Source organism: Fukomys damarensis, unplaced genomic scaffold (assembly GCF_012274545.1).
Source record: "Fukomys damarensis isolate Sample0158 unplaced genomic scaffold, DMR_v1.0_HiC HiC_scaffold_38, whole genome shotgun sequence".
Taxonomy (NCBI): domain Eukaryota; kingdom Metazoa; phylum Chordata; class Mammalia; order Rodentia; family Bathyergidae; genus Fukomys; species Fukomys damarensis.
In genome coordinates, this window is record NW_022900950.1 from 17194426 (window position 1) to 17219632 (window position 25207).

Genomic DNA, 25207 nt, shown 5'->3' on the forward strand with positions numbered 1-25207 from the left:
AAGGGGAAAAAAATGAGAATCAAGACTTGCCATGTAAAGGTACATGATCCCAACAATGAATGTAACTGTACTGTATCCCTAAATGTACCAATAAACTCAATTAAAAAAAAATATCTGAATTTGCAGTACTGCGGCTTAGTCTTTTCTTTCTGTACATCTTTGTCTGGTGGCATGGGTCCAGGCAATTCCTTATCAGGAAAATCCTCTTCTACCTTCATCCAAGTCAAGGATCTACTCGGTATTTACTGTCTACTACGCTGGTCATTGTTCTGTGTCCCAGGAAACAATATGCTCTTAGGCAAATTCCATTCCAGTGAGAAGGGCAACAAATGAATAAATCAAACAAGCTCAAATGAGAGGGACTTTCATGAGGTGAAGTGGTATTAGATTTAGGGCCTGGAATGGCTGTTAGCATAGGGTTTGGCAAATGATGCCATGCCATCTTTCTGTAAACAAAATTTAGATGGAACACAGCCATGCTAATTCATTTACAATTCTTTTTCTAGTTGATTTGAAGCCATCATGACAGATTGGGTAGCTGTGACATAGAATGTATGATCCACAAAGTCTATAATGTTTACTAGATGGTCTTTGCTTTCTGTTACTTTTTTCTGACATCATTAAGAGAAATCTATTTTAGATCTGAGGCCTGAGTTAAAAGAATAAGTATATTAGTTTCCTATAGCTGAGTAAGAGATTATCTCAAGAATTAGGTGCTTAAAACAACCAAGCATTTTTATTCCAGTTTCTGTGGGCCTTCATCCTGATGTAATTGGGTTCACAGACTCAAGGTCTCTAGCAAGATCTCAAATTGTCATCCAGGTTGTGGGCATTGCCAGGCTCGACAGGAGGAGATGTTTCAGACTCCAGCACAGCTGTTGGCAGCCTCAGCTCTTCCTAGGAGTGGGAGACATCAATTCCTTAGCGTATGGGCTTTTCCAAGAGGCTGATGACAGCAGAGCAGCTGGCTTCCTTTACTGCGGAGAAGCAGGGAGCAAGTAGGAGATTGAGAAATAGAGTTCAAAACAGAAGCCACTGTCAAAAGTGACTTCCCATCAAGTTCACCATTGTCTGTTTCTTGAAGTGTGGTCTTAGATTTAGCCATATACAAAGGGAGGAAGATCACACAACCAGGACATGGAGATCATGTGGGGGGTGCTTAAAGATTTCATACCTCAAGGAGTAACTCAGGTGGGAAGAGGCTGAGCCAATCACAAAGCCACGAAGGCAAAGATAAGCATGGTTGAAGAAGCTGACAAAAGTTTTCAGAAACATCAAAGGAAGCATAACTGGATCATCTAGAAGGAAAAGTAGGCATCAGGGAGTTAAGATCTAAGAGGTCAGACCTAGTCTGTGTAGAGGTATGTTAATCATGTAAGGAGGCTCAGATTTTATTCCAAGCATAGCAATACACTAGAAGGCGCTAAGCTGAGGAGATGACCTTCTTAGATGAATGCTTTTTAAAGATTTGGCTGAGTCAATTCAAAATAAATTATATGAGCTTGGGCCACATAGCTCATTTAACTTGTCATGGGAGTCCCAGGGGATACTGAAAGTGTTGGCTATTAGTGAAAGGGAACAGCGATGCTCAACAACTAGGCCATGCACACCACGAGGTCAGACTGGAGATTTTATTCAGGGGAGCAGAGCAGAGAGAAAGGGCAGAGAGAGCAGAGAGAAAGAGCAAAGGAAGTGCTGGCCTATTTATGGGACTTGGAGCCAAAGACTTCCTTGTTAGGGTGGAGTAAGTTAGCCTATCCCAAGCCACGTTGCCCTCTAAGGAGGGAGTCCTGCAGGAAGCTTTAGGTTTAATTCTATATGCTGATGGGGTCTTGGGAAAAGAAAACTCAAGATAGGGGTTCAGGGGAAGAAGAACCCGGAAGTCCAACCCAAAATGTCGGTGTCACAACATCCTTTAACATGATCAATTCCCTAACAATTAGAAGAATCTTGACTTTACCGATGATGGTGGGTTAAGGATATGTCAGCGTTCAGAAGACAACTGCTAAATATGGGTGTGACTATGCAAGTGTTTCAACTTTTTGCAAGATAAAGGTCACCAATGTTGTTTTAATGACTAAGTTAAACATTTTAAAAGGTTCCAGATGTGTATTATTGCTAACATTATCCATTACTATAAATATATAGTAGTATATTGTCATGCCCTTGATAAAATTTTTCTTAACAATATCATATCCTTTTGTAACTCCAAACATTAATCTTCTTTACCTGTGCTTGAAAAGAGGCACAAAATCATGAAAGACATATTCAATTTTTGGTTAAATGCTGTTATTTATGTGAGCTGATGCTCCACTTAATTTTTATACTGGCTTATTGAGATAAACATATAATCACTCATGTGATTTTAAATTTATTTTCCACATAGCAATAGAAATAAAAAGATATTTTTTACAATCATCCAGAATGTTAGTAGATGATATATCTACTTCCAAGTTTCTACCAAAAGTTTTTACTAGTTGTTTTCTGTTTTTTATGAATAACAGGAAATACTTTCTTCTTCTATGAGTTATTTTACTGCCACATCAAAATTACCTGCCATTTTCTGAAAAAAATATTAATATTTGCCACTAGCCCATTCAACTGAGTAGTTTCTATATAATTCTAAAGATAATGGAGAAGATAACTGAGAGATAAAAGTTGTTAATTTAATGTTCATTCAAACGTTTTTATGTGAAATTAAATTAAACATTAATATGTAGGTAATGTAAGTCTGCTACCTCTTGCTTTTCTAAATGATACATTTAAATCCTGTTTACAATTATTTGCAGACTTCTTAGAACCTCCAACTTGAAATATCATCTTTCTTGTCTTCAATTTTCTTTTTTTTTTCTTTTTTCTTTTCTTTAAATTTTGTTTGCTTTATTTTTGAGACAGAGTCTCACTTTGTAGTTCAGGCTGGTGCTGAACTTACTATGTAGCCTTGAACCCATGGTGATCTTCTTGCCTCCACCCCCGAGTGCTGAGATTACAGGCATGCACCACCATGCCCTGCTTCTATTTTCTTGTTACTTTACCTAAATCCCTTAGCCCTTGCAGTATCCATCCTTCACACTGGGTGCTCATAACTTTGAAGAGAAGTTTAATTTGGCTCATACTTTCAGGGTATTCAGTCCACAGTTGGCTGGCTCCAAGGAAGAGATGGCAGAAGTGTGTGTTAGAGAGAATCCGCTTGGTTTATGGTAACGTGAAAACAGAGAGAGGTCACAGTGCCAACAAGGGATGAGAGCAGAGACTAGAAATAGACTCCAAGGTCACATTTCCATGACCCACCCAGACTCACCAAGAGGTGTGTTCTGCTAATCCCTCAGGTAGCTTCCAAGAAAGTCAAGTTGAAAACTAACTGTCACAGTCTCATAATCACTCCACACTTAAATCTTCTTGTCCTGGTCTTTATTTCTCAAATATCTGATTGAAGGCCATTGTCAGTCTTTTCTCTGTTGGTACTAAAGCAAATAGATGTGTCACTTCATATGAGTGGCATGTGAGGGGCCAGGGATCTTCAGCGACCTGTGCCTGGGTATCTCTAGGTCCTTTACCTCTACTCTGGTGAAGAATAAGGAAGGGGAATGAGGCTGACTCAGAGCAAAGGCCCCTTTGAAGAGTAGCAAAATCTGATTGATGCTGAGTTTGGAAGTTAGAAATGGAAGAAATGTGTAGTGAAATTTTATTTATTGTTTGAATACAGGAGAATTAGCTACATTGCAACAGCATACTACAAGGTAGGGAGAATTCTACTGAATTTTTCATGGTTCAGGGAACCACCACAGTCATATTTATAGGTGTAAACTAGTATCTAAAGATAACTGTTTCAGTGATTGGTGTAATCTAAACCAGTTCGGGTCTTAGCCTTTGTTTCTGGACTGAGGAAAGGTCAGGAAGCTAAAAGCGCACATAGTACTTGTAATAGTTTCACAAGAGCTAGCTTCCTCGAGTACATAGCATATGATAGGCTTGCAAATATACAACCATCAGCCACCCAGGTCATGTCCTACATCATCCCTCCGTCCTCATCTAGCTCTCTCTACATTCTCCCCTCTGACCCACTCATCTCACTGCCTGAGGATGAGGAATAGGGTGGTGAACACTCCGGCTGTTTCCTGCTAGTTAGGGGAAACTTTGGGCTTCTAGGTAGGTGATAGTTGATGTCAGTGGAAAACAGACAGTCTAGCTGGCAGCTCCTTGGCAGGTTTTATCTGTGGAGCCATCTGCGCTTTGACAGCATTAATATGGTCCGACATGAGGTGGTAAGGCCATTAAGCACTATAAAAACAAAAGTGTCAGTGGAGGAAAGAGTCACGCTAAGTTTGGAGGCAACTATGACAATCTAGATTAGCAATTCATTTTGGGGAAGTAACTTATTTAAAGGGAAACTTAAATGGGGGCAGTGTCTTACACAGATACAAGTATAAAATTGCAGGCTTCCAGCTTGGTTGTCTGCTGTAACACAGAGACTATGTCTCTCATACTTCTTAAAGGGGCCCAGCTCCCAGACTTGCTTAGACGTGTGTCCTCCTTTTATGCTTATTCTATATTGTTATTACTTTTATATCTTTCATTATGTTTTTTGCTAGGTATTTAAGACCAAACTAAAGTGAGACAAGTAGTAATATATTCTTTCCTGTTGGGTGTTTAAGACCAAGATAAAGTGAGACCAGCATTAATCAGGGTTATTTGTGGGACCATGTGTAGAACCTTTTAGCTCATTTGTCAGTGCCTGCCACCAGGATAGGCGGCCATGGTGGCTATCAGACCTGGTGGCTTTCAAAGAAGCTGGGGAGATATTTTGTCTCTCTGGTGATTCTCCTTTCTAGGACACTGTACAGGGTTAATATTTGTTCTCTGGGGTCTAACAGTCTCTTTTCTCAGGAGTTGGGTGACTTACCAAAGCTGTAGATCTTGTAGAAAAGGTCCCCTCCTATCCTGGTCCTTGTTCACCTTGGAAGGCCAGGGTTGAAATACTGGTTATCATCTTAGCCCAATTACTTTTGCTCTGGTTTCTAAACCTCAGTTGTTGAACACCCACAAGGATTAGTTTATACTAGCATTGTAATGATACCACTAGGTTTTATTTTATGATTACATCTAGACATCACACATTTCAAAACATGCAATGTGACTAGGAAACTGTTATTTGTTACCAATCACGGTTGTCCCAGAATCTGAACCTCTTCAGAATGTCAAAAGATAGCAATTATAAAGCTTACAGAGAAAACTTGAGGTTGAGGGTAGCACAGTATTTTAGCATAGCAATTATGATGACATTGTTATATTAGAACTATGGAGTTTAGTTATTATTTTCGAAACATGTTTAAATGTCTAACTTAGTACAGAACAATCTTTTAACCAGTTGTAGTCATTTTATTTAAGTATAGATATTAAATGACATGAAACTTTTATCTAATTTTGTTACCTTTTAGCAAAATGTTAACCAAGAAGAATTTATCTGTCTATATATGCACCTCATAGATCATTGATGTCTGACCTTTAATTTCTAAAGTAACTCTGCCTGGACAGCACAATGCTTAACATTTTTTTTCTTTAAACAAGAAAGCCTTATTATTTTACCCACAGAGAGCCTAAACTTTTAAGGGTAGCCAAAAGAAATGTATTATATTAGTATATTTAGCAGGGTTTATTGGGGTAAGTCTCCCACAAGGCTTGAAAAAGGAAATGACAGGGAGTCTCATTAGTGAACAAAACAAAAATGAATCAGTTTTGGGCAACTGCTTTTTATTCATCAGGGAAGTCTTGTCCAGCAGTCCTCTTTAAGCCTAATAAGTCTCTACATAGTTGCCTTAATAATTTCTAAGATGATTTTAGATCACAATAATCAATAGATTATTCTGACCAACAAAAACTTCTAAATTATTATATGAGAGCCCCCCTTATTTGGATTTGGTCCTGTTTGCCCTTATTGTAGTTCTCATCAAACAAAAACATCACATCTCAGGGTTAGATCAAACAAATGGGAGAACCTATCAAAAGTCAGAATCATTTGCAAAATTCTTTAGGTCTTTGTTTATCTCTCTTAATTCAGCATAAGCAAACTTTTGATGGGTTCTTTTTCTTTTCTCACTATTGTACAAGGGAAGCAGCTTTTCAGGGGATGCACTGGGTTGGTGGAATTTGTCTCTGAATAGGGTAGAGCTGGGTCTCAGTTTATCCTTTCTGAGGGTGCTCATATCTCTAAGGGAACAGAACATAACTCTAAAAGAGCAGAATCCATTGAATAAGCTGTAGCCCATTTAGGATGGTCATGGAGAACAAAGAAAAGCTGCACATAACGAACTTCATTTAATTTTGCCTCTCACTTATAAAAGAGATCTAACTGGAAGACAGTATTGTAATTTAGGAAGCCATTTTTTCCTATCTACCAGGGGTAGAAGGTCTATATTTCTATAGAATAACATAAGTTTTTTTTTTCCCTGATCCTGGGGTTCTAGGTTTGTTGTGCATGTGTGTGTGTGTGTGTGTGTGTGTGTGTTTCAATATTTAAAGTAGGCATTTTAAAGGTGGTCGGGAAGGTACAATGGATTTTTTTAGCCCTTATCTGTGTTAGAAAAAAAGGAAAATAAAAATCTGTCAGGAGTTAGCCTTCTGTGTCCTAGGAGCTTGGGCCCAAAAGCTTATTAGATTAGACCATGAGGTTATTTGTTTGTCTCATGTAATAGAAATGTGAGTGTTTTCCTTTAGGAACTTGAGGTCTAATTTTTCTAATGTTTGAGGAGGCTTTTCTGAGGAGAGCCAACGAAATGTTTTAGCTCCCTTCAGTATGGGAAAAGGAGTAACAGAAAATGGCTGATGGTTTAGCTATTATGAGCAAGAAAAAGGAGTAACAGACAAGAAAACTAGTGGTGAAAAGTGGTCAATTATCCTGGGACCTTACTAGTGGTCAATTACCTTTGTAACTCTTATTGAGCCAGGGGAGACAGCCCTCTGTCAAGCATCTTCAAAAAGAGAGTCTCAGAATGACTCTGGATAAGGGATGCCCAACCCCTTTAGGCTCTTGTCAGGACCCAGTGTCCCTGGTGCCAAATTTAAGAAGGTCTAGGTTTCTTATACTTTCCTAAATAATGCTAAAGTCTCTACTTCTCAGATGTATGTAAGTTTTTAAGGCTCTCTCTCTCTCTCTCTCTCTCTCTCTCTCTCTCTCTCTCTCTCTCATGGGCCCTAATAGGGCCATCATGGCTAAATCATGGAGGCTCTCATAGGTCTTGGGAGGGAGGGGATTAGGACATGTAAGGTGAAATAGGTCCTCCAATCAGGCCTTGGATGGTTGGGCCTCTAGTGATATTTTCAGAGGGGAAGGTTTGTAAAATCTCTCACAGATGAAGCAGATAAAGGGTTTCTCTGACAATGTCTGCTCTATGACCCAAGTAGGCTTTACTGTCTTTATACAAAGTGTCTGGGGTCATTGGTGTATGACAAAACAGGTGACAAATCAAGTAGAAAGAAGCTAATTTTTCCATCTAGATTAAGTTGGTGTACAGAATCTAAACAGCTTTTCTTGGTGATATAGAATGAGAGAAGGAATAAGTAGAAACTCTGTCCTAGGAATAATCTATTCCTGTGTGTGAGCGGGAAGAATTAGAAGCAGTCTGAAAGAAATGTTGCCCTAAAGTCCTTGTTTTTATTATGATTGCAGATGTAACATCTCTGATATGAGTAGCCTAACTTAGAAATTATCTGTAGCTTTTCCTTTGTAAGATAAAAAACCAGAAGGAAATCATAGCCTCAGGTTTTTAAACAGATAGCCAGACACTGAGAAAAAGTTCAGAGATTTGTCAGGACTCCTGATTGTCCCTCCTCATTTCCAGAGATCTAAAGGTGGGTCTAAACCTTGCTTGCGACAAAGGCAATACCTCCGGCCAACACGTGGCTCCACGGTTCAGTGACCACACCACCGCTTTGCAATCTTCAGTCTTCTTTCATTCAGTTCATCCATTCGTTCATTCACGAAGCATTTCCGTGGCCTCGGCATGTCCATGTCTCTGTGTTCTCTCTTATTTCACTGGTGGCTCCACCATTGCTCCCCTTTTCCAAATATTTTGATTCTTACATGTTACAAAGACCCCAGGTTCACTTCTTAAAACTCTTCTTTATCTACATTTGTCCTAGCTGAATTAATTCATTGTAGTGGTTGAATGCAATATAGTGGGTCCAAAATACAAGCCATGTTCTTTATTTTAAATCCAAATTTCAACAATATCCAACTCCCATGGAAAATTTTCACCTGAATGCTTAATAAATATCTCAAATACAATATCTTCAAAACTGGAATTTTTTTCCTCCCTCTAACTATGCCCTCCCAGTGTTCCGTATCCCAATCAATGGAATCTCATCAACTTATTTCTTCAAACTATTAAACTGACTATTGCAAATTCAATGTCCATGAACACACTGATCCAATCAGTATTTACATTATAATTTTATTAGATTGGTTGGGGAAAAAGAGATGGGATGTATGTAAATTAGTGAGTATGTGCACATACACATAGGTACATAGACGTATGTAGGTACATATCTGTCTGAGACAAGATTGTGTGCATTAGGATTTAGATCTAAATTTTCCCCTCAAAGTCTCATGTGTTCAGAGATGGAGTCTTCAAAAAGCAATTGGATTATGAGTACACTAACCTCACCAATGGATTAAGCCATTGAAGAGTTCATAGCTTTTTGTGCTTTTAGGGGATAGGTCTCAGTTGGCTGAGGTGGGTCACTGGGACACAGGGGTGTGTGACCTGGAATTCTTTTTCCTGCCCCCTTTTCCTCTCTCTGGCTCTCTCTTCCTGCTCTCTGCTTCTGGCCACAGCTTTCCTCCTCCATGCTTAACTGATTTTCCTGCCTTACAGGGAGAGTTCCATGGACTGAAACCTCTGAAATCCTGAGCCAAAATAAAGCTCTTCTTTAAATTGCAGGAATCAGATATTTTGTCCAAGCTAAGGAAAGATAAAATAATACAGACAATTAGTAGTACAGGAGAGTTGCAGTCATTGCTATGACTGTAAGTGATTGTGTGGGTCAGAATATTTTGAGCAAAGCTTGATAAGTGGTTCTGGTAGAAGCTCAGAAAACCAGAATCTTCAGAAGGAGAACAACAAAGGTCAAGTTTTAGATGGAAATAAGGTTTCTCTTGGAAGTTAAACTAGAGGCTACAAGTGTCATATTCTGTCATTTTATCCCTATCCTAAGACTTTATTTGAGGTTAAATTTAAAGAGTGTAGACTAATTTGGCAGAGGAACTTTTAAGGCAGCACAACATTGAGCATGGGTAGTGAGCCACAGAGTACGGGTATAGCTGACTGCTTTTAGCCAGATGTATAATGAGAATTGGGAGGAAAATGCCGAGCAGAAAGATTTTGAAAACTTGAAGTTTGGCCAGAAAAGAAGCTCATGTAAAGCTAAGAGTAAAGAAGGCATGGATGCCAGAGAATATCACCATTAAAATCAAATCAAGTATTTTGCACCAGGAGATTAGGAAAGATGACTTCAGTGTATCTCTGAAATTGGCCAGACCCCAACCATCACTAGCTAAAGGATATAAAGTGCAAACCCATTGAAAAGTCTTTCATTTAAGAGATCTCCAAGGTGTCATGCTCACTCAAGGCCCCTAGGAAGTGTATCCCTGCTGCAGGGATCAAGACGCCTAGAGGCCACTTCAGCCATTGTCCAAGAGGGCCCAGAGAATGCCTATTCTGGCATCGGACCATAGTGTTTTTCACATAGTTCTGGTTGTACAAGCAAGAACTGTGGAGTTATGGATAGTTCCTCTTCAATTTCAAAGAAGGCCTGTGAGGCAAAGTAAAAAGATGTGATGCATCTCAGTCCTTGCTGGAAGCTCAAGAAGGGGTGATATATAAGCTATGAGAGTGAGGCTGAAACTGCAGTAGAGATCCCAGGTAGCTGAAAACATCAGGAACGTAGCACATCTGCTGAGGAAAGCCACAAACAGCCAGCAGAGCCAGCCAAAAAGAAAGGCCATGTGGCCTGCAACTGACAAAATAAAACAAGGGGAGGGATTGCCCTCAGCTCTTTGGTGCTCACATCTCACTACCAAATGCCCCAGATGCTGATCATGGAGTCATAAAATAAAATGTTGGCACTGCTGGATTTGCCTTGCTTTGGTCTATTCATATCTATTCCCTATCCCTCACTTTTAGAATGAGAATGTTTGTACTCTGCTATTTTATATTGGAAGTCTTTCATTTTCCTTTTTGTTTTTACAGTCATTCCCAGCTAAGAGATTGCCTTGAGTCTTAGAGGAAATTTTCGACTTGGATTTTTGGGTAATACTAGAACTGTTAAGATTTTGCAACCCAGGAAGAAGGACTGAGTTCATTTTGAATGAGATGAACATGAGCACTCTGAGAACCTGGAACCCAACACAACGGTTTAGATTTAAAATGTTCCCCAAGTCTGATGCATTCAGAAGTGGAGCTTTCAGAAGGTGAGCAGATCACAAGAGCACCAACCTCATCACTGGATCAATCTTATGAAGGGTCCACATGGGTGATTAGAGTGTGGGGTCCAGTGGAAAGGGGTAGATCAGAGAGGGCTTGCTTTGGAGAACTCTATCTCTTATTCTGAATGTCCTGCTCTCTTTTTGCTTCCTGACTGACAGAGATTGATCAATTTTCTTCTGTCATGCTCACCATGGACTGAAACATTAGAAATCATGAGCTAAATTAAATTCACCCTCTTTTAAGTTTGTAGTGTTAGATATTTTGTCCACGGGATGGAAAAAGTTGACTAATGTGGTGTGAAAGAAAGCCAAGTCTTATTGTCTGCCAGGGAAAGATAAAATAAAAATGAAGAAATCATAAGATGTTATTTTGAAATACATAATTAAGTGCTAAACAAATAATCAGTTGAATTGCTGAAAGTTAAAAATAGTTTAAGGAATAATTATGTGCTCTGTATTTGGAGGGTAAATAAACATCTTGGAATTATTTGTCTTTCTCAAATTATTTGTATGTGTCATTTGGAAAATAATTAACATATAATAAAATATAGAACTCATATTTTGGAAAAGATGTGTAAATTCTGTGGCTTACCCTCTAGCACAAACACATTTTACTAACTTTCCAAACCATCCTCAATTACCCCAACCATATTGCCTCAAATATAACTCCAACATTCATTTTAGATTTTGTTCACAGTGTAGTCATAAACATAACTTAGTCTATTGACTCCCCGCAAATAATGTCAGTAGTATAGAGATCAGATATACATTATTATATACAACATTGTTTTATAAGTTGTATAAACCTAGTGAAGGACAAGGAAGTATCACTACCTCATGTGGAAACAGGTTCAAAAGTGGCCAGACCCCATTTCAGATCATCGATGCTTTGTCTCAGGCTTATTCAGCTCTATCATATGCATCAAGTCGAATTTTTATCCATAGTACATAATACATGTAAAAAGCTATAGTATCCAGAAAGACATGCACAGTTTCACTATGGTTTAGGGGCTCGACACTAGTTATCTTTTCCCACTTGGGCTCTGAGCAGGAGTTCAACTCACTTCAAACCCATATAATATCTACACATGACATGTTAATCTTATGCTGTTTCTCTCATATAATAATGAATATACACTTTTCCATTTCCTTTTTAAGTGCCATAGATACTCTTTTTTCTAAAGGAGCAGCTCTACCAGAAAATACAACTACTCACAGTAAAGTATTCTCATAGTTTTATTGATTTTCATCTATTGTGCTTTTTTGGTATCTGGATGTTTTTTCTCAAAGAACTCATAAAAACATTAAGTCAAACTACATAAACTCCACATTTGATATACAATGTTTAATTTCAATCCACCAGAGTGATTTATTGGCATTTGAATCGTAAACGTATGATTAACAAGAAATCTACTTAATTATAAAGTTATGTACCATACAATCTATGATAATCAGATCATTTACTTCTTTGATAAATTATGACACAGTTTGGAATTACAAATTTCCACAATATCCTGAAAGCTCCTAAAGACAAAGATAGAACAAAACGCCTTCAAATGTTGTCTCAGGTTCTAGGCCCTACTTATGTCTTTATTTTGTAAGTTATATATTACTGTAAAGGATCAAATAGAAAAAATAAAATTATTCTATATTGTTTTCTAGTGCTGTCTTTATAAAAATCCATTTGTTATAACAACTATCTAACCAAGTAGGAGCAACAGCTATTAAAAATGTAATTTAATTCAAACTTTTCAATAAAATTAATGTGTGACACAAAAGCAGCACAGATCAAACAAAGCACTTTCCAGTTGTAAGTGACTTTTTCCTATGTATGTTTGTACTCAAAGGAAAAAACGAATATTCACTATTTATGACACAAACTTGCCTTTATTTTTACTTTTTTATCCAGCCTCTGCTGTCTTTTAGAACTGAGAATCGTCAATATAAACCTAAAAAACAAACTAGTGTCTTTCCACAATATAATGAGAAAAAATGTCTGCGTTTTCTTTACAAATATATCCACAGTAGACAGAATATTTTGAATCATTTCTTTCTTATTCAACAGCACCCCGAGGTGGGGGCTTGGGCCGACACTGGAGAGTCTGAGGAGCCTGGTGAGAGGACCACAGCAGTGGCTCAGCAGGCTCTGTACAGGGTGAGCCCGAGGGTGCTGAGCTAGCCGCAGCCCTGCTGCCTCCTCCCCCACCTCCTCCGCTCTGTGATTGGGTGGAAGATTGCTCTGGGCGGATGGAAATCCCCAAGACATTCTCCAAATTCGCCTCCATCTGTGCCATGGGCCCCAGTGCCTCGGCGTTAGAGAAAGCTGCTGGTATAAAACAGTTCCAGTCAATGCTCACTAGTTGGATTAGTCAGTTTTGGGAATACCTGCTACTGCAATTCAGGTCTTCAGACACTTAATTTTTGTAGTGCATTTCATGGGGGAGGCGTTCTCGCGTGAGAGAGACTAGGAAGGGCACACTTCTCACGTGCTTAGCAGATCTCTTCCACAGCATAGTCCCTCAGAAGAAAAAAGGTCAGAGTAAGAACTCCTAAGAAATTCATCACGAGATAACAGAAAGAAATGAGCTTTTTGATAGTAGTGTGAACAAGATGCCCATGAATTCTTAAATTGCCTACTAAATACAATTGATGATATTTCACAAGAAGAAGAAGAAAAAAAAACCAGGAAAAACAAAATGGTGGCTTACTTAACTGCAACATTGACAATGAAAATAACAGCAGCACACTAGACTCAACATGGGTTCATGAGTTTGTTCAGGGACCATTAACTAATGAAACAAGATGTCTGACACGTATGTGAAACTATAAGCAACAAAAATGAAGATTCAGCAAAACACATCAATTACTCCCTTTTAAAAGAGCATTAGCAACATAAACTATGTGCAGCAAATACAGATATTACTGTGAAGTGTGTGGCAGCAAACAGAAGTTAAAAAGAAAAACTGCCCATGATTTTACCTTTATATCTGAAGAGATTTAAATATATGGATCAGTGTCATCGATGAGCAAAACTTCCTCACAGTGTAGTTTTTCCTTTACAAATCAGTGTCTGTTTAACACTTCAGGTGACCCAACCAATCCTAAGGAATGTATAACTTCATTGCTGTTGTGGTTCACTGTGCAAGTGGTTAAAATTGAGAATATTGTATTGCAATAGTAATGATTTTTCGTTGTTTAATGAGGACTTTGTGGAAAAATAGATGCACAAGCTATTGAAGAATTCTGTGGGCTGACATCAGATATTCAAAGAACTCTGAGTGTGGTGACATCCTTTTCTATCAGTCTAGGGATAGAGGAGGATGATGATGATACACTTTCTGCATCATTTCCTCTCTGATTATTTTGGAAAGGATCAAACACTGATTTTTACATGAATAACAGACTCACCAAGAGAGAAATGGGGGAAACAATTCCTTTCACAATACTTTCTAAAAAAGTGAAATATCTAGCAATCTAATGAAGGAAGCAAAAGGCATGTACTGTGAATACTACAGTACTCTGACAAAAGAAATTGAAGAGGGTATCAGAAGACATCCCTTGCTCTTGGATAAGAAGAACCAGTATAGTGAAAATGGCAATACTTCCAAAACTGCTAAACACATTCAATGCAATCCCAATTGAAATTCCAACAGCAAACTTCATGGAACTAGAGAAAACAATCAAAAATTCATTTGGAACCAGAAGAGACCTAGAATAGCAAAAGAAATTCTAGGCAACAAAGACAAGGCAGCAGGTATCACAATCCCCAACTTGAAACTATACTACAAAGCTTCTGTGATTAAAACAGCATGGCAAAGAAACAGAACTGAGGATCTGTGGAACAGATTAGAAGATGCAAAAACAACTCCAGACACGCTCAGCCACCTCATCTTCAACAAAAGAGCCTTTAATAAATGGTGCTGGAAAAACTGTCTTTCAATTTACCAAAGATTAAAAGTAGACCCCTATCTCTCGCCATACACTAAACTAAAATACAAATGGGTCAAAGATCTAAATAATAAAATAGAAACTCTAAACCAGCTGGAAGAGAGGTTGAGTAGAACTCTTGAAGACATTGGCAGAGGAAAAGACTTTATGAACAAATCCTTAGTAGCATGGGAGTTAGCACAGAGAATCAACAACTGGAATCTCATCTTATTAACAAGATTCTGCACTGCAAGAGAAACCACCAACAGAGCTAACAGACAACCTACAATGGGGGAAATTTTTTTTTAAACAGCTGTTCCTCAGACTTAGGAATACTACCTAGAATATATAAAGAACTTAAAAAAAATCAGAGCCCCCTCCCAAATTTAGAGACGCAATCCAAAAATGGACATCTGAAATGAATGGACACTTCTCAGACAAAGAAGTAGAAATAGTAAATAAACATGAAAAAATGTTCAACATCACTGGTCTTTCAAGAGATGCAAATGAAAACAATGTTGAGGAAGAGTAGGGGAAAGGTAATAAGGGAAAAGAAAAAATAGGAGAAAATGAATAAATGGAAATAAAGTGTTTCTAAACAGGGAGGGGAGGAGGGGATGAAGGGAGGGGAGGGACAAGGGGAAAAAACGAGAACCAAGACCTGTCATGTAAAGGTAAAAGGTCCCAATAATGAATGTAACTGTACTGTATGCCTAAAATGTACCAATAAATTCATTTAAAAAAAAGAAAACAGTGTTGAGATTACATCTCACCTTAGAAAGAATGGCTGCTATCATGAAATCAACCAATAACAAATGCTGGCAGGGCTGTGGGGGGAAAAGGAACCTTTCTCCACTGTTGGTGGGAGTGTGAGCATTGTAGAAATTACTCAATACTCTAAACAGTGTGGAGATTATTCAAAGAATTAGCAATGCAGGTCCCACTTGACCCAGCTATTCCCTGCTGGGTATGTTCCCAAAAGGATTAAAAGCATCATACCACAGTGATATACGCACAGCCAGTGGCACAGTTTTGTTTTGTTTTATTTTGTTTGGGGGGGGTGGTACCAGGAACCTAGCTCAGGACCTTGTGCTTGCAAGGTAGGTGTGGCACTGCTGAGCTAAATTCCTGGCCCAGGCATAGTTTTTAATAGCCAAATCTTGGAAACAACCCTGCTTCCTGTTAACAAATGACTAGATAAAGAAGATATGTGTTTTTAAAAAATAAAATGGAGTACTCTTCAGCCATAAAGAATGATGAACTAGAGACATTTATAACTAAATGAATGAATATCAAGGACATACTCATAAGTGAAATAAATAGGACACACATGTGCAAATACCCAGTTGTCTCCCTGGTGTGAAAAACTGAAAGTGTAGACGAGGACCAAAATGTATAACAGATATGTAAAATAGGAAGCAAAGGTTGAAAGGGGAAGGGGAAGTAGGGGGTGTTTGGGGAAAGGAAAGAAGAGAAAGAAAAGATATGAGAAAAGGAAGAGATGGAAACAAAGCTTTTGTAAATACGGAGGGTTAGAGGGGTGGAAGGGAAGGGGAATGGGAAAAAGCAAGAATTAAGATGTATCATGTAAAGGTACAAATTCCCAATGATCATAACGTATACCTAAAATGTGCCAATAAAATTAATTAAGAAAAGAAAATCACCTAAGGCTTCTTTCCCAATGATCATAACGTATACCTAAAATGTGCCAATAAAATTAATTAAGAAAAGAAAATCACTCCTAAGGCTTCATAAATTAAATTCCTCTTGTAATACCACATTTTTTTTTCTAAATTCAACCAACTAAAAACAAAACAGTTACAATTACCTAAAGTTAAAAACTATAATAATCTGCGGAGGGGTTTTCATCTATATGGAGATGTTTACCATTTTCTAGGCAAGAGAAAATTGTCCTAATGTCTTCTCATTTTCTTTCTGACACATTAAAGTTATAGGATTCTAGTGATCAGCAAATCTAGAAGATAACTCATTTTCTTCCCCATGGAAAAAAAGTCCTTATAAAAGGCTTTTAAAAGTCTTAAAAAAATCTTCACTTATAATTCAGAAGCTCAAATACTTAATTAAATGTAAATTACCTACAGCCATCAGCTCTGCAATGTCTTGTGTGAAAAATTAAATATTTTACAAATTCCTCATGTTCATCATAAATATGGAATAGCAATGTACAATGAAATTCATAAATCCTAGAAAATAAAAATGTGGGTCACAGCAGGTAGATGTGTACATGCATTTATGCCCTTCTCAGCAATCAGAGAGAGTGTGTGATCCTTGCTGCCATTAAACCTGACTGTACCCAGAATAAAATTGTCAACTGCTTTCAATTTCTTTTGATGGTTCTTTTATGCCAATTTATAGGGCCCAGTGACCTTGTACTTGGGGGTCCTGGATCCATAATACAGGCTGCACTGATGGAGTCTTACATAAACTTTCTAACAGGTGATAAAGGGGTCATGCCTATTATCCTGCACACTAGGAAGACTGAGGAAGCTAGTAGAGAAGAAAACAGAAAGATGTCCTGTGTAAAGCACAGAATCTTTAAAGAAGAGTGAAGGTGGGTGAGTGAACATTCTCCTGAGCTCTTGCAAAGACCTGCAGATTTAGCCCACCCTTCATTCTCATAGCATCTGAACATGTTTGTAATAATGACCTCCTTGCTTATTTTTTTCTTAAAGTTCAGTGCATTTTATATTTCTTATGTGTAAACACCTGTTCACTACAAGAATAATTATTGTGGCACCTGACTACATAAAAGGGGAAGCTTCAAGCACAAGAAAGTGTTGTGGTCACCGTGGATCCCAGCAGTAGGGTGCATTGGGGGCATGGCCTTAGATAGTCTATTTATTCTCCCAGGGCTTCGGTTTGCTCATCGATAAAGTGAGGAAAATAATTTGTCATTCAGGGGAACATTACCAGGATTCTGAAAACTGGATATAAATGCCATTTTTTCACACAGATTAAAAAGGCACAATAATATGTCATTCATCTGTGTCAATTTTTTGTAATTTTAATTTTTAATCAAATGTACGGTACTAAACAGGTGAAGGTTGTTTTTTTTTTTGCTAAGATACATAGTGACAGGCAAAGGTCAATCAGTGGGTACTAAACTATAATTAGACAGAAAAAGTTCTGAACTTTTTATAGAAAATATGAATTAATAGATATAACAGTTCCATTCACCCTTTGTATATTTTTGCACTCCTTACTCCAGTTCTGACACAAGCTTATTTGGTAGTATCTGGCTATTACTCAGTATTATAAAGTATTCAAAAAGGCTGACCTTTTTTGCCATTTCAGAAGACTAAAAGAAGTGGTCTGCATACACCAGCCACTGTGTGCCTTACTCCAAACTCAGTGTACCAGATCCATCCATAATTCATACCATAAGTCAGAAATGTTTTTATTCACTGAAGTGTGAGGAAGACTTTCTTATAAACACCATAATTCAAAACCTTCTGTGTATTACCTTAGGCAAGACTACAGCACTTTCAAATAAAACTCCCATTTCTCCATGCCAGTATACAAAATTCCTGGCCTTTGAAAAACAGACAGTTAACAGAACAAAACAAACTAATTCTTTATATTTTAGTTCACAATGGGAAAAAGAGCTCAGGACCCTCAGTTGAGACAAGAGGAAAAACATCATCCCTATAACTCTTTCATTTGGGAACAGTACCCTTGAGTACTTTCCACTTTTGGAGGCACGTTGATAAAATGAAGCAAATAAATAAACTTTTGGCTGATGATATTCCAAATAGTCTTTTCTAAATTAAAGCTATCAACCAAATAATTTTTTCTAAATTAAAGCTATCAACAAAGGAAGTCAATAGATTATTTTTCTTTAAAAAAAAACACAGTGTTATTGGGTATGGTGATTCATGACTATTATTTCAGCTACTCATGAGACTGAGGCAGGAAAAGCACAAGTTTAAGTCCTGCCTGGCCAATTTAACAAGACTCTGTTTCAAAATAAAAAATGAAAAGAGCCAAGGATGCAACTCAGCAGTAGAGCACTTTTGGGTTCTATCCCCAGTACTGGAAAATACAAAACAAAGGGGAAAAAATAAAGAAACAGAAGACTCCTTGTCATCGCAAGAAATAGTACTAATCGAAGTAGAGTAGAAATTTACTTTGTCCTTCCTATCAAGTACTATGTGGCTATTGTACCTTGTGCAAATTGTCTTTTTCTGCTCCAGAGTTTCAGCCACTTCTATGCTGATAAATTAGCGATAGCTTACAGCAATGATGACCTAAAGCAAAATTAACCCCATCTAATTCATGCTTGTGTATTCTAATATAAATACTATGTTCAATAAGTAAAGTTTTGTGTGTGAACTTTGTAATTCAATAAAATTAGCATTTTCTTCTCTAGCAGCTTTGATTTTTTTTTTCTTACCAACTCAGATCTTCAGTTCAAGTTATCTACTGCTTGCAAAACGAACAATGTAGTCTAAAATCAAGGTCAGAACCTCAAAAGGCAAACAAACAAAAAATAAAGAAGGAAATATAACACTGTCATTTCACATTTTGTGCCTGTCTGAGACCATCAAACCACAGGTATTTCTTTATTGGTTCTGGGAATTTGGTGGAATCTTTTTATAAAATAATGCAAATGTTATGAGAGAAATGTTCTTACCAATGAAATTAAACAAAATTGTTTCAATGGTAAAAATCAATCATGATTCATAAGCATTTATTTTACCAATATATTAGATATATTTATTTTGTATAAAAACATGAAAAAGTTCTAAAAACATACCTGTTGTCCCAGGAACAATGATAAATATAAATAAAGTGACATGGTTGAATGCTGTAAATTATCTCAAAGCAATGTTTAGCTTCTTAGTCATTTAGACTTTCCAGATTCTATCCAGTATTTTAATTTAAAACAAAACCTGGATTTCTTTTTGTGCGACCACATACAACTTCAAACAACTATCAGAAACCAAAACAATATGAATATGTCAGGAAGCAAAGATTTCTTAGATTTGCTCTTGTTTCATTCAGAAATAAGTAGTCCAACATCTATTTTATCACACAAATGAAGTATAAAAACTAAAACATGTTTGTATCTTATTGTTCTTAGCAAGATACATTTCATGGGGATCAAAATGAACAAATAGTATAAAAGCAGGTATAAGAGTCAGAAATGCCAAGCAGTTTAATGTATAAAATTACCTTATTAATTTAATAAAGTATGATTTTACAGTGGTTATTTTTTTAAAAAATAGCCAAACAACATTTTCAAATGACCAGAAATCACTTTCCACTTTTTTGTAGCATCAAACATTACCTTTACTTGACTGGGAAATAATACTCACTTTTCAGTAAATCCAATAAATACAGAATTATGTCTTTGGCATTTGGTATAATTTATACATTTTCAAATACATTTTAATAACATATGATGGCTCTTCCCCTTAACTTCTAAGTAAACACTGTTCAAATCTGTACTTGGGCAGAGAGATGGGAAGAATTTAGTCCACTGGGTTGGAAAAGAGTAGAAAAAAGCCACATAGGAATAAGCCCCAAACTTAGCTTGTGGAGTGTCTTTGGCAATAATGTAATTTCTTACTGGGGAAAGGAAATGGAAATGAGAATTTAAGAGAAGTGGAAAAACATAAATACTTTCTACTTTAAGACTTATTCCTCAAATTTCTTTCAAAAATTGTTATTAAGAAAATTCTTGTCTTGATGTTTGTTTATATGCATGTTCAACATTTAACCACTGGACCATTATGTCTGTTAAGCAACAAAGTTTAGCAGCGCCTTTGATTTGCTTCAGTATAATGGACACCCTTACTTGGGTTTTAAATTTTGTTTGGATAAAAGTGAGACATGTTAGGTTTGGGGATCTTATCTCAACTTTCCAAATCCCTTAATACTCCAAAGCTGGAATGAAAACAGAACAGAGAAAGGGCAACCTATAAGCCTTTTCTTTAGAACCTAGCTTGAAAGGAGCTTTTTCCACAGGATGGTCTGACAAGAAAGACATGTAAATAAACCTACAATATATTAAATTTAAATGAACATCTACATTGAGCAAAATAAGCAATAAAAATAAACATCTGTTCAGTCTCCAGAATTATGATTTGAGGTGACTTAGCCCATATTTGTTAGATGGTTAAAAAAAAAAAAGGCCTTTAAATCTATGAAATAGGAGAATTTGCTAATCACTAAGACTGTGTTGTGTAAATAAAACTGTCAACTGCTTCTTTTCCTCTCTGGGTAAAGGAGAAGCAGCTCACAATGGTAACTTAACTTTACACAGAAACCAAGATTAACTGCTGGCGGCAGAGGGTCTTCTACCCCATCCCCCAAGCCCCACCCAACTTGGGACGTTAAGTAATTTTCAGAAGAAAAAACTTGAGATTATTTCAAAATTTCAACAAGTCCTTCTCTTTAGAGTCTTAGATCAAACAAGGTAAAAACTACATGGTTAGGAAGCACCTCCATCACGTTTTTAAGTAAGTGACTACATCCTGACTGGATTTATTTCAAGGGTACCTCCCTTATCCCCCTAGCTCCATTTAATTATGATCTGCAATATTAATCAGGTGGTTTACAATCACTGAAAGGAGGCTGTAAGGGCCAATTACACAAACCAGAAATAAACACTTTTCTTCTCTGATCAAAGAGATCAAGAGATAAATCTGCACTGAGATGATCAGAGGTCACTTTCCCTGGGCAGCCCCAACATTTACAATATGGGGCAAACTCAACTAGGCTCTGGGCAGCTTTGTGGAACATGACAGGCCTAATCTGGCATTACACAGGCCAGACACACCAGGCAGTGGGCACTTCCCACAGGTCTTCAGCCTGTGACCCTCCATTCTCTCTTCATTAACACTCAGTTCTCTGATCCACTGATGTCAGTAAACAATTCAAACGCAACTATGGAAATCTTAAGGATGAAAAGGGATTCATAAAGTTGCTAATCATTCTAAACTTTGTCAAAAACTGAAGGATGTGTTGGACTCTGTGAAACAACTACAGAGCATAACCTAATTATGCATCAGTATGTGACATGTTCCTTCTCCTGCCTGTTATTTTACATTAGCATACTTAAAACAGAATATGGATTAACAATGTCTGACATCTTCACTGTACTCCATTTCAGTTCTATTGTTATTCCAAATAGTTCCTCTGAAAAACATTCCCTGGTTAATAGCAGAATTATGAGTAGTTTGGAGGAAAAAGAATATTAAACAGCTATTTATATTTTTATTGAGTTGCTTTTTGGAGAATTGTCTTGGCTTAATTACACCACTATAAAAGATGCTATAATTTTGAACACTCTTTTTTGTATTCACTCACATATAAAACTAAATTTATAAGACTTCATAAATTCCAAATCTGACATAATAGAAGTGCTGCAATTTTTGATAGGCAAGACATGAAAAGCTTGGATAATCTCAGACCTCATTGAGTAATCAGAAGAAAGATTAAAAACTTATTCATCCAGCATTTTCTCCAAAAATTATTTAAAAAGCTTCTTGGTAAATATCATTTTTGGAGGGTGGGGTTATGTGATTTAGTGGAAAAATATCAACTTTGGTGACAGTCATGCTAGGGCTTGAGAGCATGTAAATAAGTGGCCCTGAGCAGGCTGCTTGTTTTTTTCTGGTCTTTTGTGTTCTCGTTTACAAAAATAAAGATGATAATATTTTGCAGATATGATCCAAGATTTAAAAATATAATTGTTCTTAGTCTTGAATCTAATCCAAATACCAAAACTACATGTGGAAAATATTCTCAAAATTTCCATTTGAGTTGTTAACAATAAATTAAAATAGTTCCCTAAGCTAAATTTTTTCAGAAACATTTCCTAACCTGGCCATCTTCTTTAATTAAGTACAAGAACATCGAGTAAACAATTCCTATTCTACCAGATAGCTTTTCATGTTACCCTTTACAGCTCAACACAGGTGGAAAGGAGAACCTGTGCTTCCATGAGGCTCTGCAAAACAGCTACTAGTCACCAAACACTTGTTGACAGAAGCAAAACAAGCCAGCCATGAATTTAATCCCACTGTATTTTTTTATAAAGAAATTTAAAATTTTATTCCAGAACAGTTTTTTGGCCATATCTGCCTTATTGGTTTATTCAAAAATTTTTTTTTAATTTTTAAAGCTTTCCAACTGGTTTGTAAAGCTTCTTTCTTAAGAATATCTTATGGGAAGATTTTCTTTAAAATTCAAATATACTTTTCACTTTTAAATGTATATTAAGAAAAATAATTGATTAAATTGTATTTAAAGAATACAAATCACAACACACACACACACACACACACACACACACACACACACACTGAAGTAATTTATTCTGAAGCTTCACACACACACACACACACACACACACACACACACACCTGGATTGAAGTTATTTTTCCTGAAGCTTCCTTAGGAATAGCAGCTTACATTTTGACTAAAGTCAACTAGGGAATCTTCAGTTCAAAAGAATTCCTACTAAATGTTCTAAATTATTATACACAGGAAAAATGGTGAATATATTGTTGTGTTATTGGCAACTTTAACTTATGAGAGGCTAATTGAGAATAAAATTTTGTGACATATTTTCAAATGAGTGCCAAAATAGTCACATAAATATTTATACTATGTTTTGCCAATAAAATAATAGAATTATTAGGCAAGTTAAATAATCTATAGTGACACCAAGAAATTTTTCTGGAAGTATAAGTTAAAATGATGTCAGATTTAAAGGGATTAAGAAGTCAAGATATATGGTAAATTTAAAATGTCCTCTTTCCCATGAAATACAAAAAGAAAAGAAAAATAAGTAATGAGGATTTTTACAAGGCCCACTAGCCTGCATCTCCTAAGCAATTTTAACTTGCCAAGTTGGAATGCAATGATTTTTGACCTAAAATTGGACAAACAACAATGTTTGTAGTTAAACACTAGAAACAGCTTCTCTAATAACAAGGTTTACACCACAGAACCCCTAAAATTCTGCTTCTTTTGCAAGTAAAGTTACTTTTCTATTATTGAAGAAATAGTAAAAATTAATTAAGAAATTAATGTGACAGCATGGGAACTAGCACAAAGAACCAACAACTGGGATCTCAACTTCTTAAAAAGCTTCTGCATGGCAAGAGAAACCACCAACAGAGCGAAGGAATAATCTACAGTGTGGAGAAAAGTTTACTAGCTGTTCCTTGGACAAAGGTCTATTATCTAAAATATATAAAGAACTTTAAAAAATCAGACCCCCCCAAATATAAAGACCCGATTCAAAAATGGGCATATGAAATGAACAGACATTTCTCAAACAAAGAGGTAAAAGCAGCAAATAAATGTTCAAAATAAAATAAATGTTCAAAAACTGTTCATCGTCACTGGTCATTCAAGAGATGCAGATGAAAACAACACTGAGATTCCACCTCACCCCAGAAAGAATGGCTGCTATCAAGAAATCAACCAATAGCAAATACTGGCAGGCAGAGTTTTGGGAGAGAAAGGAACCCTTCTCCATTGTTGGTGGGAGTGCAGACAGGTGCAACCACTATGGAAATCAATATGGAGATAACTCAAAGAGCTGGGACTAGAGGTTCCATTTTACCCAGCTATTCCCCTTCTGGGTATCTTTCCAAAAGAATTAAAAGAATCATATCACAGAGATACATGCACACCTATGTTTATAGCAGCACAGTTTTTAATAGCTAAAACTTGGAAACAGCCCAATTGCCCATCAGTTGGAGACTGGATAAAGAATATGTGGCTTTTCTATAAAATGGAATACTACTCAGCCATAAAAAATGAGAAACTAGAGTCATTTATTGCTAAATGGACGCATATTTATGCCATAATCCTAAGTGAAATAAATAGGATACACATGTAAATACTGAATAGTTTCTCCGGCTTGAAAAACTTAAAGTGTAAATAAGGTTCAAATTATATAATTTATAATATGAAATAGGAAGAGAAGGGCTAAAGGAGAAGGGGAATTGGGAAGGGTAGGAGAAAGGAAAGAAAGGAAAAGAAAAAATATGAGAAAAGGAAAAAATGGAAACAAAATAAGGAAGGGTAGAGAGGGTGAATGGAGGTCAGTGGAATGAAGATAAAATAAGAACCAAGATACATCATGTAAAGGTACAAGATTCCAATGACAAATGTAACTGCACTGTGTTCTTAAAAAGAACCAATAAAGTTAATGGGGAAAAAAAAGAAATTAGTGTGACATGCTGAAGTTAAACAAAGTTCCATTTTCCACGTTCCCAAGTCCTGAGGGTCAGAATTAAAGACTATTTGATTAAAAAAAAAAAAAAAGATATGTGACAAAAATATGAAATCATTCAACTTTGAAATACATTTGTGTTTTAAATCTAGAAAGAGAAGTTTTAAAAGCTGAACTAGATATTCTACCCATTGGACACCACACAGACTGTAAGGAAAAGATTGGTCTCTTCTTAACAATTAACGTTTTCATTCCCACTACCAAGTTGGAGGGGAAATGCTGTGGACTTGAAAAACACTCCACTTTAAGGGTGGTGGTGGGGCAACCTAAAATACGTTCAAATTCTCTTCTGTGTATGCTTCTACAAAACTCTAAAAAGCCACAACTGCAAAAATGAAGTAAACAAAGACTTTTTATCTTATTGATTTAAAAAATAAATAGAAATTTCAAAATTCACCAAAATGTAACTCCTGTTCTTCCTGCAACTCCACCCCTACTTGCCACATGCAGTCAGTCTTTACTTTCACTATCAAAAGAAGCAAGAAGCCTTTGTTTCTGGAATTCACAATGAGCCAAAT

At 36.6% G+C, this 25207-nt stretch overlaps 1 pseudogene; it reads left to right on the forward strand.

Annotated features, from left to right (window-relative positions):
* The first annotated feature begins 12730 nt into the window (after nucleotides 1-12730).
* On the forward strand, nucleotides 12731-13807 carry LOC104853366 (annotated as a pseudogene).
* Nucleotides 13808-25207: the final 11400 nt, after the last annotated feature.